The sequence below is a fragment of the Camponotus vicinus genome, unplaced genomic scaffold (assembly GCF_025532165.1).
Source record: "Camponotus vicinus isolate PSW18456_S1 unplaced genomic scaffold, iyCamVici1.0 SCAF_10, whole genome shotgun sequence".
Classification (NCBI taxonomy): Eukaryota; Metazoa; Arthropoda; class Insecta; order Hymenoptera; family Formicidae; genus Camponotus; species Camponotus vicinus.
Genome location: NW_028141946.1, coordinates 8,281,118 through 8,286,337, shown reverse-complemented (window position 1 = coordinate 8,286,337; position 5,220 = coordinate 8,281,118). Strand labels below are relative to the sequence as shown.

Sequence of the window (5,220 nt, the reverse complement as noted above, 5' to 3'; positions counted from 1 at the left end):
TGCGTAGCTTATACACAAAATAAATCGTTTTTTAAATCTTATCGTTTATGCCACATGAATTACATGATAATCGATGCGAAAAGTTTAAAATATTTGAGCATACGCATAAACTATTTGTTGCAGATATCTGTGCGTATGTGCAAGAAATTCAAACTTTATATGTTATAATATAATATATAAACTGTTCGTCACATGCTGCATTGTAAAAATAAACTGCGCATTTTGTAATTATTTAGTATAGTTTATATACTTTGTCACAAGAATGCTATCGATCATAAAATATTAATTTGTCAAATAATAAAACATTATATAGAACATGCTGAATTATGTACTTGAAAAACGTGTTTCTCAAGATGTTTTACATTACGTTTTTCATTTATCTTAAAGTCACTAGTATGGCGTATCTCGCATCCATGGATATTTAGACATTATAAATCAAAATCCAGTTGACATTCCAAATGAATTTTGCATATATTGTAATATCGTAACATTTAAACTATAATGCCGCCTATGTTCTTCATAAAAATAATATTCATTAATTGCATTTTCTCCAACACTTTTAAATAAGGAATGCATTATGTTTACATATTTAAACAATAAATTTTCAGTCTATTATATGCTTATGAAAAAGAATTTAATAGCCTTCGAAAAAATTTTAAATCATAGGTTGATAAAAAGAAAGACAAGTAAAGAAAGAGTTAATAAATAAGTTTGTAATCTATAAAGATAATATCTATTATTACTATATTATTATTGCTATAGTTTGCTTAAAAATTATTCGCTCATATTTCCTATTTATTAATAATATTAACGTTTTAAATATCTTCTTCAATTTGATTTAGATATTATGCGGCATTGTACAATTTTTGGTATGATTTAAGAAAATCAGTTAAAATATTTTTGTTTAAATTTTAGATGGCCTTCTGTGAAAAAATATTATGAGGAAAATGATAAAAATTTTTATGAGGCCGATATTACAGATGTGCAAAGCGGTATGAAATGCGCAAAAGAATTGTGGGCTTATGTATCTCACATGTCCGAAAAGCATTACTATTATGTTAATAATCATAAATATGTGGACGAATTCTCTTCATTATTTAGCCTATATAAAGGTTGCTCAGATGCGCATCCTATGCATCGTGCTATCTTGAAAGATGAATTTATTAGAAGCATTTATACACAATCTCCATGGTATGTGACTCAAGATATATATTAAAATATATATGTATATGTATATGAATATGAACTTAAATTTAAACAGGCCATCAGAGCTAAACGCGGATGGAAGTGCGTAAGTTCAACGAGAATTAAGTTTTCGTTGAAATTTATTTGTGTGCACAGGGCACAAAATTTTCTTGGTACGATACCAAGCAAATTTTAAATAATTCTCAATTCGAGAAATTATTTAATTATTATCCCTCCTGTAGTGTTGTAGGCGAGAAAAATATCGGGCTGAAAGTCGCTGAATCGGGAATCGAACCCGAGTCTTTCGCTTGCCGGGCGACTGCTCTTACCACTGAGCTATTCAGACCCCTCAACTCGATACTTCTCGGTCGCCTACAAATATATATTAAATTAAAGTATAACGCCATCTTCCGCCGGCGTGAATTAAATAACTATAAGAAATTAGGCTCTGTATATTAAAATATAAACTTAAATTTAAACAGGCCATCAGAGCTATCGATTCCCGATTCAGCGACTTTCAGTCCGATATTTTTCTCGCCTACAACACTACAGGGGGGAAATAGAGGGATAATAATTAAATAATTTCTCGAATTGAGAATTATTTAAAATTTGCTTGGTATCGTACCAAGAAAATTTTGTGCCCTGTGCACACAAATAAATTTCAACGAAAACTTAATTCTCGTTGAACTTACGCACTTCCATCCGCGTTTAGCTCTGATGGCCTGTTTAAATTTAAGTTTATATTTTACTATACAGAGCCTAATTTCTTATAGTTATAAAATAAATTAATATATTAATCATATATACAATAAATTGTGAATATTTCAGGGAATGCGATTTGACACATAGATACTACAGTATAAAACTTTTTCGATGCTGGATTAGAGAAAATTTTCAAAGAAATTGGAAGAAATTTATGAATAAGCCCCATCAACAACAAATTTTGGAAAAACTGCTTGCTATAGTATTACAATGGTGTCAACCAGAAAAGTATATTTCTTTGTCCCATGTAAATAAATTGATTGAAAATATTATGCAAAACGTGTTAAAGCATCTTAGAGAGAAAAATCCCACTCATGAAATATTTTCGATATCGTCTAAGCAATTTTCTTTTTGGAAACATAATAATATTCGTGAAAATTATTGGGGTGAAACTAATGCAAGACAAATTAAATGCATATTGGACGATATTATTTTAAATTTCGATTGCTATGACATAGATTATCCGTGGAAATTGGATCAAGTAGGTATATGCGGACACATACGCAGCATATTTTCTCTTATGTGATATTCTTTCTTATTACAAACTACCGGAAATATTGTAATTATTTCCCATTAAATGGAAATTATAAGGTTATTTTAAGTTATTTTAAGTTATTGTTTTATTACAGATTAGAGAAAGCCATTTTCAGGAGTTACATAATAGAAAACTGTTATGGTTAACAATATATATCTGCGTGGCAAGAAGAATGGGTTTACATATCGAACTAGTAATGTACCCAAGCAATATGTTTTCTTCAGAAACTTGTTTGGCGTGGAAACCGAGGTAATATATGTATCTGATCTTGGTTTTGAGATCACTTAATTTTTCTTTTACTCGTATCATATACACATATAATTATGTTTACATTCACACATGTACACAATGTAAGAAAAAGATGTATAATCTAATAGACTAAAGCATTACAATAAATAATAATTTCTTTCGGTACTTTTGCTTAAAAATAATTGCTCTAAATAGACTAAAATATTTATCATTAAAAGATATAGTACTGATATCTATATATATCTGTATATACATCTATTTATATATATGTCTTTCTTTATTGTCGATACAGAGGTCGTACAGAATATACAGAATATTTTAACATTGAGCGGATGTACGATCAATTTAATCGGCAGACTTCTTTCATAATTATATGTCAATCAATTGAAGACGTGCCCGATCGGATGAAGATATCTATAAAACAAGTGAGTAATTATTTGTATTACGGTTTTTTATTTGAATAGGGTTTTAGACAAAAATCATTGCTTTTTATTCATAAATATAATTGTTTTCTGAGATATAATTGTATATTTGATGGAAAATACCCAGCGATTCTCCCTCTATAGTACATTTTAGGAATATTGAAATCAATTAGTAGCTTTTAATACATATTTAGCTTTAGAAAAATCGTGAATGTTCACATAATGTGCAACAATTGCTATCGATTATAGAATTTTACAAAAATATCTTAAATTTTATATATTTGTAATTGGAATTTTGTCATTACAAATGATTTTATAATTTATTTAATATTTAATAACTAATCTTTCTTTAGGTAATCTATGAACTAGGAAAAGTTTTCAAAAATTATATGCCGATAGATATTTCTTTTACCCCTCTCTCAGAAATAGATATAAATAATGATATGGTAAGTACTTTTTCATATGTTATTATAAATCACTTTGAAGGTAGTTTATTATATGTATACATAAAGCATATTAATATATAATCATATTCGTTATAATTGTAAATTATTTATTATCTAAAATCCAAATCGAAACTACGAAAAGCGATTTAAAATTTAGTTAAAAAAAGAAACGTCAATTATATTCTAATTTTTCAGTGTACATCTCTTCTTATTGAAAAGTGTTGCGAAAGAAGATCGAATAAAGTAAAATTCGCAATTGGAATGGTCGTTAGTTTTGAAGATCATTATGAAAGTAAAGGTAGTTACGTCGGTGTCATAATTGGATGGCATAACAAATATCAAACTGAATGGTTTTCTTTTCCTCCGTATCAATTAGAGTTCGAATGTGACATTCGGAACCATTCACAACCGTATTATATCATATTGATAGATAATGACATCATGTGTTACGTACCACAAAGTATGAATATCAAACGTTTCTTTCTATTTATATATCATATAATATATATATTTTTATTATGTATTATTTGTATAACGTATAAACAATATATGTCCTGTTTTAGGCTTTATAACATCGATATTCATGCCACGGTGTATATATAATACAGAGATTGGGCGATATTTCTGTCAAATTACAAATACCCATTACGTACCAAACCAAATGTTAGCGAGACACTACCCAAGAGATGCCGCAATTATTCGCAGAACATTTAATAATAATAATAATTTATAATATTTTTAGATAGTTTTAGATAGTAGATGTATGCGAACATATAAGCGAAATATTTTCTTATGTCATATTGTTTTTTATTATAAAATAGTAATAGTAGTACTGTAGTTTTTTTTATTATAAACTATTATAAATATTATAATTATTTTTCAATATACTGAAATTGTAATTATGTATATTATGTATATAATTATGTATATTATCTAAATTTATTATTTTATTACAAATTAGAGTTAGAATTAAAGTTATTTTCATGAGTTACATTATAGAAAATAGGATATAAAGGATGTTTTAATATTGATTGAATGTACGATGAATTTAATCTGTAAATTTGTCATAAATAAATGTCAATCAATGGCTAATCCATTGAAGATGCGTGCAACAGAAGTGAGTAGTTATTTACATAATCACATTTGTTATCATAAATTTTAAATTTTACTTTAATTTTATTTTATTTTGAAATTATTTTTTATATTTTGGAAATGATACAGGATAAAATTTTACGAAAGGAAGGAAGAAATAAAATTGTACGTTTGATGCAAAGCACATTTAGCGATTCTTCCTGTGTAATATATTTCAAGAACATTGAATCAATTAGTTTGCTTTTAATACATATTTTGCTTTAGAAAAATCGCGAATGTTCATATAATATGCGACAATTGTTATCGATTATAGAATTTGACAGAAATATCTTAAATTTTATACATTTGTAATTGGAATTTTGTCATTACAGATGATTTTATAATTGATTTAAATTGATTAAAATTTAATAACTAATTTCTTTTTTTAGCTAATCTATGAACTAGGAAAGTTTTCAAAAATTATATTATGGCAACATTCTAATGCTATAGCAATGTATTACAACAATATTAATAATATTGCTCCAATATT

General features: G+C 26.9%; 1 long non-coding RNA gene across 1 annotated transcript; it reads left to right on the top strand.

Moving 5' to 3' along the window:
* The first annotated feature begins 2,341 nt into the window (after nucleotides 1-2,341).
* Nucleotides 2,342-3,096, top strand: LOC145960449 (uncharacterized). The gene is made up of 3 exons (XR_014435363.1): nucleotides 2,342-2,428; nucleotides 2,577-2,731; nucleotides 3,024-3,096. It is a non-coding gene; the product is annotated as an uncharacterized LOC145960449 (long non-coding RNA).
* The last annotated feature ends 2,124 nt before the right edge of the window (nucleotides 3,097-5,220 follow it).